The following is an 11,808-nucleotide window of genomic DNA, read 5'->3' as shown; positions in this document are numbered from 1 at the left end:
TGATGTACAGAGTATCTAATAAGCACTCCGTCATCAGGCCACAAGTGGCCCATCGGGACCATCCGACCGCCGTGTCATCCTCAGAAGATGCAGATAGGAGTGGCGCGTGGTCAGGACACCGCTCTCCCGGTCGTTACGATGGGTTTCTTTGACCGGAGCCGCTACTATTCGGTCAAGTAGCTCCTCAGTTGGCATCACGAGAATGAGTGCACCCCGAAAAATGGCAACAGCACATGGCGGCCCGGACGGTCACCCATCCAAGTGCCGGCCACGCCCAACAGCGCTTAACTTCGGTGATCTGACGGGAACCGGTGTATCCACTGCGGCAAGGCCGTTGCCCATCTAATAATAAAGCTATATTTAAATATACATCTCTGAATCGGCAGTATGCTTACAACGTGCAGCCGATGTTTTTATATGCCGATATGTAAATACCTTTGTCATCGGTATGTCGATAATTTTTTCGGTATTTCGAGGGCTTCTCAAAATATCGATATCGGATTCCGCATTTTTTCAAAATATCAACAGTCCTAGTAAGGAGATACAGGCAACGAGTGCTAGCTGCCCATCTGCTTCCCTTTCTCAGTGGTGCGTACGAAGTACGGTGGCATTATGGATACTATGCCTGTCATGTGCCGATAAGTATGAGTGTGGAAGTGACGGGTTTATACTGGTGTGGTTCTCAGCTGTGCAGGATAAACAGCCGCCACCCCAACGGTCACGAGAGTTGAACTAGTTTGTTTGCCGTGCTTCATCGTGCATTCTGTTCCGGTAGAGGTTATTTAGTCTGTTTCCTCTCTACTGCTATGGAATGGTACAGCAGTGTGACCGGGACATCAAGCGTTGTTCATCAGTATTTGAGCGACAATGTTTGGCAGAAATTGTCATTGATCAGCATTTGAATGACGCTGTTTGGGAGACATCGTTGTTTCGTGTATGAGTGACGTTGTTTTAAACTGTCATTGTGGTTTGTTATGGTGTTATCCTTCCTAGTTGTATCTTCCGTCACGTTTGCAGCACTAATTGGTCTGGTTAAATGTTACCTCCTACCGTTAGTTCGTGTTTTGTTAAACTGCATACGTTCGCGTATTTGTCTCAAGTATAAGTGAGGGGTTTGCTTTGGATGTCAAGATTCGTTTCCAGTTTAAAATTAGTATTAAGTTTGTCTTTTGATTATATTTCTTGTACCTATAAGTCTTTCAATTGATGTAAAGCAACGTGATGTTTGATAGAATGTTTAATTTATGAAGGTTGCTACCATCTGATTGCTTTTAAATATTTAGTATGGTCAGTAACAGACGTTCTAATATATTTGACAGATACTGATGTAAAATTGCTACCACTTAACTGCGTTGCAGTTTAATGCACTACTTGCGACAAGGCTTCACGATAGTTCAATACATGCAAAGCGAATCCATATATTCTCTTATATATGTTTTTAGAGTTTTTTGTCGAAGAATGGTTTAAAAGAAATTGAGAACTAACTTGTAAATGTCATTAGTGATTCTTTTACCTTTTGGGAAATGTGATGAAATGAAGAACGGTGTTAACTATGTTATGATTAAATTTTTCTTCGCATGAAGTGTAATATGCTGATTGTGTGTTTATCAAGAAATCAGAACTTGAATAATGTCCAGTGAAACCACCTGTACGCTCCATTCCCCGCACCCACGCTCTCTATATTGGCACAAAAAGATTATGCTCGTAAGGCGAAAATAGTCAGAGTACTACCGAAGTTTCCTGACGAGATTATGGGAGGATGTCAAGACGAAGCATCGTGATGAGGAGCTGTTGAAGCGAGTGATTTTTTTTTTTTTTTCCTCGGCAAGACCCTAGCTCATTCTGCACAGGACAAAATCACACCTGATTCTTGTCTGCGCTGTCAAATTTTGCATCTCCCTGCGCTCTCATGAGAAGGCATCGAGGCCCACGAGAAAGACCGTTCGCGTCGCGTACGTCACGAAGGTAGTCCTGAACTCGCTCGCCCGCTCAGCTCAGCAGAGAAGATGCGTTTCTAAACCTGTTAACTCGCAGTTGGGCGTGTAAGTACTAACGAGAATTGCATCTTCCACTGGAATCTGCTTTTATGAAGTCTTACTGATTAACAGTACTACAGCAAAATTTAATTTAACATCAATACTCGATATAAATGGTATAATGGCTTGTTTATAGCATTTAGTCTCTTCTGATTAACAGTGCTCATTGCATGCTGGAAGTGGTGCCTTATGCTACTGATAATAATTTTAGCATGATTTTATTTTATTGTACGCCAGTACAATCGTAACAAATTATAAGTAGGCCCATGGACTTCCCATCATTATAGGACTAATAACAGTAAGATTCCATAATAGCGGATTCAAGTAGATGATTCAGTTTTCGTTTGTACGGACACGCCTAGTTACGAGTTAACAGGAGTAGAAACGTAGTTTGTCTGCTGATTTTAGTGAGCGAGCGAGCGCAGAACTACCTTCGTGGCGTGTGCGCCGCAGCCGGTCTTTCTCTTAGGCCTCGGAAGGCATCCAGTGACGTTTTCCTCTTGCCTCGTATGAATATATTTCTGTGTGTCGTACACATTTCGAGTATCACAACGAGATGGTTGTCAGGTAGAACGTTACATTAACAGGCAAAATGCAAATTTGTACAACAAATGTCCCAACAAAGTCAAACATCGTTGAGATAAATGTGTCAAACTGAAGAATGAGTGCGTAGAGAAAGAATAATAGCATCACCATGATTGATGGTCGCAGACTGATACATATCTTCGAATATATACACAGGGTGTTTCTTTTTAACTGGAACAATTAAATGTCTCGAAAAAAGCGCATGGTACGAAAAAAAAAATCCAGCAGATGACAAGTTAGTGGTTGGGGACATGTGCCTGCGCTAAAGCTAACCACCCCCTAATCCACCCTCCCTTCATGCGGGGAGGGGAGGGGATGGGGAGGGAGGGAGAGGCAGGCTCAAACTTTTCCTTCAAATGGGAGCCCCTAATTTTTATTGCAGATTCGGATTTTACACCAAAAATTACCTAGGGTTTATTTTTATTGCAGATTCGGACTTTATACCAAAAATTACCTGGGGTTTACCAAGATAAACTTTCTATTCCATTTAGATGACGCCGTGATAGACAAGATTAAATTTTTCAGGTTCTTCCAATGAAGATCCTAATGATTTGATTCTGCTTTACATATAACATAAAAATGTAAAGTTTTTTGTTCAAAACAGCTGATATTATTGTTAAAAATTTAATTTAGTCTTCTAAAGTTGATTGTAAAGTAAAACTTTTAAGTTTAGACATTTAAAAGTCTGATAAATAAGCTACATTTAAATTATCGTAATTACGGGGTTGATTTCGATGAGTACCAAAACCAAAAGGATGCTTCATTGTGGTGAACCCTCCAATTTTATCGTTAGGGTGACTGTGTTCCATCTGACCGCCGTAATTCTCGCGTCAGTTACAGTGCCATCTACCACGGGTGCAAAAAATTGCTTCAGGTAAACCCTAGGTATTTTTTGGCGAGAAATCCGAATCTGCAATCAAAAAGGGGGCTGCCCTCAGAAAATAAAAAAATTAATCCCCCCAAGGGGTTGAAAATATTAACTTTTCATCTGGAACTTTTTTTTCATACGATCCGTGTATTTAGAGACATTGAGCTGCTCCAACGAACATCCTGTATATTCCCTACCCAACTGGGCACGTCCGGCCGTCAGTGAATTCTCTACGCTTGTCTAGCTGGCAAAGGTGTTCCCATTGGGGTAGGCTTAGGAATCAAAAATCCAATGACAGCACTTGGTTGCAACCAAGGAATGTTTTCGATAGACTTAGTCGTAACAATGGGATCAGCAGCAATACACTGTAGTATCTGGCCATCTTAGCAGGTAGGTTATGCAAGGGATGGGAACTGCTGCTTCGTGCAGCTGCCCATTACAACCAAAGTAGCGACCCGCCGACGGAGTCTGCCGCTAATCATTTTCCGTTATCCACCGTTGCCGGCTCACCTCTCTTCCCCATCACCCCACCCACTTATTTGCCGACCTTCCGCAAACAGAGGCGGCTGTAAGGCCGTTAGACAATACGTGGACCAGTCGCGACAGTGTTGCATAAATCCGGCACGCTTCTCTTTCTTTCTCCCTCGCCCGGCCTTTGTCCGCGCCTTCGAACGGCGATAGATGGCGGACTTTTAATCCTCGTCAAGCGAGCCGTGATGCGAGGGCCCATTGAATGTGTTCGTAAATTAGCAGAGGAGAGCGCGGCGGCCGGAGAGAATGCCCCGTAAGTCGATTTGCATAAGTTGTTAGGCCTGTTGCGAGCGCGGCCTCGGAGGGACCGGCGGGGTGTCATTTCGAACAATGATGCGAACAATTATTCCGCGAATTCACGTCGCCGGATGGAATTAGCCCATTCTGATGCGGGCGTTCGTCGGCGCGGAAACAAAAACAGGAGAGGACAGGGGTGGTGGGGGAGGGGTGCGGTGGCGATATGGCGGGGGAGGGGTGGGTTAGGGAGGGGGTGCGCCGCTCCTTTGTCTCTGGCGGCGCATTGTGCTCGCTCGGCCCTCGCAGCCGGCCTGGTGGGAACTGCGATTAAATCTGCGACAATTACACACGCACGCGCGCATATATTACGGGACCCCCGTGGCCGGCGCCGCCGTCTGCCTGCCCTTCACGCCGTGTTGCTTCGACCAAAGCCGGAACCGCCCCTCGCCCAGTCCGTGCGATGTGGCTGATGACTCGCTCGGGCACTGATTACCGGGCACGAATTTTACGATACTCTTAAAATCTATTCGACAACAGCTTTTTCTCCACCCCGTGGCTTTTCTATCGCTTAAATACTCCGAAGTCTATAAAAGACGGACCGTAAAACACTTCTTAGCAGAGATGCAGTTGCAGTCTCTTGAATGAAGACGTTTCCCTACATGACGCTGATTTCCGTCTTTTACTATCTTACATAAAACTTTGTTTCTTTATTGTCGATTATCTAATATCGTCCCCTCCGCTGCAGCACACACCTTTTTTTTATCTGGGCGCAAATGACAGATTTGTGAAGTTTTGTACGCTATCTGATCAACAGTGAAAGACAGTATTCTTACACCCAATAGTGGATTAGTGGACATTAATATGGGGTGTGTCGACACTTCGCCTTTATGATGGCCTTAAGGGAAGGTTTACTACCTTTGGCCCGGAAAAAGCATGTTCTTTCAGAATTTTTTTCTCGGGATATGTTACAGATATCAATGTCAAATTTTGTCAAAGTGTTTATTGATATTTTCTCTACAAACTGGAATTTTTTCGACCGGAAATGTCGAAGAGCAAAGGTGGAAGTGCCGTCGGAACGAAACAAAATTTCGATGTAGACCTCCACTCGCGGTATGTCACAGGTCAGCCGGCTCGTCTGAAATCAAAATTGAGTTGACGATAGCGAAGTATATAAGATTCTTTAGGAGTTGTACCTCGCTTAAGTTATTTGGACCATAGGAAACAAAATGGCGGCAATTTGAAAAAAATAGGCTTTCCTTCGTCGATTTTTCGACTTCGTCGGCCAAGTAAAGATATTTATAGTTGATGGATCGGAATGAAAATGGTACAACTCATAGACAATTTAACTAGCTTCGTTGGAAACAAAGAACCATGCCAATCTGTTCAGTAGATTTGAAGTTACCACATCGCGCGATAAAAAAAAGTCATTTCGAAAAACACGTGTTTGAAGTTTTGATACATATAAATACAATATTATGGAACTTACGTTCAATCTGCTATTCCGGGTCCGTAAAATAGTCCTCCCTCTTCCTCATAGAGGGCGTTCTACTCGCTCTGAGGCATCCTGCGCTGCTCCAGAGCCGCTCGTACGGCAGGTGATAAGCGGTTTTCGTCCGAATGCTTGGCGAACTGCGTCAAATAGAGTCCCAGGGTCATGTCGTTCGTTGTCATGGTATTCAGAATTGCTGAATACCCTTCGTTGAAGCTGCTCACTGCCAGGAACGTCGCACTCTCCACAGTCTTCGCACCAGAATGCAAATGCTTGGGGGCTAACTTCAAAACACACGCGTTCAAACTTTTATTTGAATAGGTTTGTTTATAAATAACTAAATCTTCTGCTACCAGTCACGATTTTCTTTATTTTACTATTCGCACGACGCGTTTCGAGAAATAATTCCCATTTTCAAGTGCGTTTTTTTATGTGTGTTAAGCCATTTCTTTTGATGTTGTCAGTGTGTGTGAGTCTGCTTCATTTTGTTGACTTTTGCTGTAATACATAAGAAAAGCGATTTTTAGTTGGGTATCAATTCTTTCTGTGAGGTTAGTGGCGAAAGTTTGAGAACAATTTGTACTTACAGTTTCTAATAGTCCATTTGTGTAGAGAGTCACACACACTTAACATCACACACAACTTGTACATTTTACACATCGAAAATATCTTATATAAACAAAACAGTTACAAAGATCTTCTTATAGGTAGTTCACAGAGATAACATTATAGGTCTTCCACAGATTATGATATGCTTTTGTTCAGAGGTTAATTTATCTTTACAATTTGGCTCATAAATTACTTATACTGATTTTACAATTGTGCTTATTTCTAAATACTAAACAGAAAGCTACTCAACATGCAGATAGAAGCAGCAAACAACATGGAACCTACAGTTTATGACAGCATCTGCAGGCATATCCAGGAAATAGTCGACAAGGAGTACTTGACGATTTGCAACACACATAACAAGAAACTACAGACCTTGACATCTAAACAAGGCAAGAGATCCAACCTTGAGATAACTGACAAAAGCAAACACACATTTTACAGTAGAGTGGTAAACAACACTGACATAAAGTTCAACCAAACAGAAAACAATCTACTCCAAAAAGGACTAAAATACAACGTTAAACCTAACCTCAACAACCATACACTGAAACAGGTTATAGCTGCAACTAAAAGTGCAGCAGGTGCTGCAAAATTAAATTCAAATACAAAAGCAGCAATAGGTCACAAAGTAAGCAAGCTTTTTGAGAAAGAAATGAATGAAGATAAGTTTAGATCTAAATATACAATAAATGATACAAAAACTTTAAAATCTGTAAATAATAAACTGAAAAACAACCAATCCATAGTTGTAAAGTCAGACAAAAGTAATACATTAGTTGTGATGAAAGAAAAAGAATACATAGACAAAACAAATGAATTTTTTGCTGCTAATAACATTCAGCACATTGAAAAAGACCCAACCAAACCATTCCAAAGTAAAATTAAGGAACAATTAAAGAACACACATTTCCTGTTGACAGAAACTGAAAAGAAATACCTTACACGTATGAATCCAAAAGCACCACGCCTAAGAGCACAGCCAAAAATACACAAAAATGGATACCCAATACGTCCCGTGGTCAATTCTATAAACAGCCCAGCATACAAACTGTCTCAAAAACTGAATAACATACTGGTGAAAAATTATACATATGAAACAACATATTCCATAAAAAACAGCATGATTCTAGCCAAAGAACTAAGAACCAGAAAGCTCCCCCAAGATGCACAGTTTATATCACTTGACATTACCAACCTTTATTCAAACATACCCATACAAGAAGCTCTAACAGTAATACAAAAGAACCTTATGCAACACAAGAAACTTTCATACCCATAGATTGTCGAATTTATGGAACTCCTTCAGCTAACCCTAAGTTACAACTGCTTTACCTTTAATGACAACATTTATAAGCAACCAGATGGCCTAGCAATGGGATCATGTATATCCGGTACCATAGCTGACATATACATAAATCACTTAGAACAAAATTTATTTGACAGCCAAGAACCTTGCCTAAGGAAAATAGAATTTTATAGGAGATATGTAGATGACACACTACTGTTAGTGAAAGGAGATACCAAAGACATCACAGACATTCTTAATCATTTCAATAATCTAAATGAGAAAATCAGATTTACAGTGGAACATGAGCAAAATAAAAGTATCAACTTTCTGGACCTAAATATTACAAGACACAACAACACATGCACATTCAAAATTTATAGGAAAAACACAATGACTGACACCACAATCCCTGCAACCTCATGTCACCCAAATATTCATAAACAGGCAGCTTACAGGTCAATGCTGCATAGGGCAACAAAAATACCATTGAACCAAGAAAATATGCAACAAGAAATAAACACAGTGAAGAAGACTGCAGTTGCCAATGGTTACAATGCTTCCATGGTTGACACAATCTTAGACAAAGTGAAGAGAAATTCAGATACAAACTGCACTACAGAAGAAAAAGAGAAAAAGAAATATATATCTAGCATTCCATACATAGGCAATGTATCACAGAAGATTGCAAATATTTTCAAAAATCACAGAGTAAAAATTGGGTTTTCTACATCCAATAAACTACACCAAAACTAATACATAATATAAAGTGTAATCATGATCCATATTCAGACTCTGGAATATACAAGGTAACATGCCAGGAATGCTCTACCTAGGACAAACAGGCCGAAATATCAACACCAGGTACACAGAGCACATTAGAGCATACACACACAACGAACACACTACATCAGCAATAGCAACACACATACATAATACAGGCCACCCATTTGGGAAAATAGAGCAAAATGTCGAAGTACTCCACCGACTAAATAAAGGACATAAAATGGATTTGCTTGAAGAACTGGAGATATATTCACGTTACAGAAAATATGAAGATAAAATATTAAATGAAAAACTTGAAAGTGAATCAGTGAATTTCTTCAGATGTTTCGATAATATACTTAAATAAAAATAGTAAAACATAGAAATAAGCACAATTGTAAAATCAGTATAAGTAATTCATGAGCCAAATTGTAAAGATAAATTAAGCTCTGTACAAAAGCATATCATAATCTGTGGAAGACCTATAATGTTATCTCTGTGAACTACCTATAAGAAGATCTTTGTAACTGTTTTGTTTATATAAGATATTTTCGATATGTAAAATGTACAAGTTGTGTGTGATGTTAAGTGTGTGTGACTCTCTATACAAATGGCCATTAGAAAACTGTAAGTACAAATTGTTCTCAAACTTTAGCCACTAACCTCACAGAAAGAATTGATACCCAACTAAAAATCGCGTTTCTTATGTATTACAGTGAAAGTCAACAAAATGAAGCAGACTCACACACACTGACAACATCAAAAGAAATGGCTTAACACACATCAAAATAACGCACTTTAAAATGGGAATTATTTCTCGAAACGCGTCGTGCGAATAGTAAAATAAAGAAAATCGTGACTGGTAGCAGAAGATTTATTTATTTATAAACAAACCTATTGTATCTACAGTCGCAGGCTTTCAAAAACCATTTATAATGGATGAAATCAGATTTTATTTGAATTTTGTGTGTTTCCTCCGAAGCACCGGTACAATAACTCGTCCTCCGAAAGAAAAAGCTGTTGCGTGAAAAAAAGCCGATTTCAGGCAGGTTCATTTTTTTGTTCAACCGCGAATAACAAATATTTCCGTTCCGTATTCGGAAAAACCGTTTCAGGGGTGGATTCTAAACACTTTTATGGATCCAAAAAATGCAATTTAAAAAATCGATTTTTTGCACCAAAAGATATTAAACCTCCCCTTAACTGTGCTGGGTACACTTCCCGTGAGGTATGTGAACGTCTGTGGAGAAACTCCAGCTCAGTTTTCCTCAAGAGCCGAAACAAGGGAAGGCAGTGATGTTGGACAATGTGGTCTGCAGCCAAGTCGACAATCTGACTCATTCCAAAGACAATCTATTGGCTTCAGGTCGGGCCTCTGGAGAAGACAGTGCATTTTAGGAACATTATTGTCCACAAACCATTGCCTCATACACGCTGCCCTATGGGTGCATTGTCAGCTGATGCACCGTCTTCGAACTGGCTCAAATGGCTCTGAGCACTATGGGACTTAACATCCATGGTCATCAGTCCCCTAGAACTTAGAACTACTTAAACCTAACTAACCTAAGGACATCACACACATCCATGCCCGAGGCAGGATTCGAACCTGCGACAGTAGCAGTCGCGCGGCTCCGGACTGAGCGCCTAGAACCGCTAGACCACCGCGGCCGGCCGTCTTCGAACTGTTCCTCTACTGTTCGCAGTACACAATGATATAAAATGTGTACATATCATCCTCATTTAGAGCTTTCTTAAGCGTAATTATGTAGTACACAATGCTGTAAAATGTGTTCAAATCTCTCCCCCTTATTTGTGATCCTGGCACACCGACGACTCGACACAGGAATTTCTTCGCAACTGCATAATACAGCGTCCCTGCCGACGTATTTCTAAGAGACTTACACCGCCCTCAGGACTCTAGTAACTTGTAACCTATGAACTGCTGCCCATTACTGTGATTGTCGCACCCTCACACTGATGATACGACACAAAAGTTGCTTGGCAATTGCATGCTATATGGTCCCAGCCGACGTATTTCTAAGACACTATTACCGCCCTCAGGACTCTAGTAACTTGTTACCAATGAACCCCTGCCCCTTCACTGTGATCCTTGCACCCTCACACGGGCGATGCGATGCGGAAATTGCTTCGGGATTGCATACTACAGGCTCACTGTCGACGTATCTCCTAGGGACTAAGATCTCCCTCAGGACTCTAGTAATTTGTATCCGATGACCCACTGCCCCTTTATTGTTATCGTGGCACCATTACACTGACGATGCGACACAGAAATTGCTTCGCAATTGCATACTACGTGGTCCCTGCCGACCTATTTCTAAGAGACAAATACTGCCGTCGGGACTGTAGTAACTTTAATGTTTTCTTTAGTGTAACAGCGGGACAAAACCCTAACCACGAAAATCACTCCCATACTGTAACACCACCTCTTCTGTACTTCGCTGTTGGCACTACACATCATGGTATAATCTGTTGTGGGTTGGCAGGAGAGCCAACACCGGGTTACAAGAAGAAGCCGAAAGGCATGCGTTTTAGCTCACGCAGGCTGGCGTGAGGTCTGGAACAGGACAAGGAAATTAGAATTTAGAAAAACGGACGTAGCTGGTGGAATAGTTAACTTTAATCCACTAATGATGAGCGTCGCTCTTGACGGTACATGATTACAGTATCAATAGTAACTGGTACTGGCGCCTTGCTAGGTCGTAGCAAATGACGTAGCTGAAGGCAATGCTAACTATCGTCTCGGCAAATGAGAGCGTATTTTGTCAGTGAACTATCGCTAGCAAAGTCGGTTGTACAACTAGGGCGAGTGCTAGGAAGTCTCTCTAGACCTGCCGTGTGGCGGCGCTCGGTCTGCAATCACTGATAGTGGCGACACGCGGGTCCGACGTATACTAACGGACCGCGGCCGATTTAAAGGCTACCACCTAGCACGTGTGGTGTCTGGCGGTGACACCACATAATCTTCTCCAGTCATTTGCCAAACCTTAAACGTTCCATCGGTTTCCCATACGGCACAGCGATCCAGTCATCCCCTATACTGTGGCGTGGCTCTCCACATCACCTCAAGCGCCGCTTACCGTTGGCTACAAAAGTGTGTGGCTTATGAGGAGCTGCTCGATCATTTTACTCCCCTTTTTTTCCCTTTTAACTCTCTGAGCACAGTCATTGTGCTACCTGCACTGCTGATGGCACTTTGGAACTCACTAGTTATTCCTTTCGCTGATTTCAAGCTGTTTTTACAACCACCCTCCTCCACGCTCGAAGGTACCTATCCGACAGTACATCAGGTTCATCTGACCTTCGTTTAGCTGTCGTTGTTCCTTTGCGTTTCCAGTTTACAGTCACGGCACGACCAATCGATTTTGGCAGCTTCAAAAGC

The 11,808-nt window shown here is 41.7% G+C and overlaps 1 pseudogene; it reads right to left on the bottom strand.

Moving 5' to 3' along the window:
- Positions 1–221: 221 nt before the first annotated feature.
- Positions 222–339, bottom strand: LOC126475845 (5S ribosomal RNA; annotated as a pseudogene).
- Between the last annotated feature and the right edge of the window lie 11,469 nt (positions 340–11,808).

The sequence above is a fragment of the Schistocerca serialis genome, chromosome 4 (genome assembly GCF_023864345.2).
Source record: "Schistocerca serialis cubense isolate TAMUIC-IGC-003099 chromosome 4, iqSchSeri2.2, whole genome shotgun sequence".
NCBI lineage: Eukaryota > Metazoa > Arthropoda > Insecta > Orthoptera > Acrididae > Schistocerca > Schistocerca serialis.
Note: the sequence above shows the minus strand (reverse complement) of the source record. Positions and strands in the feature narration are given on the sequence as shown.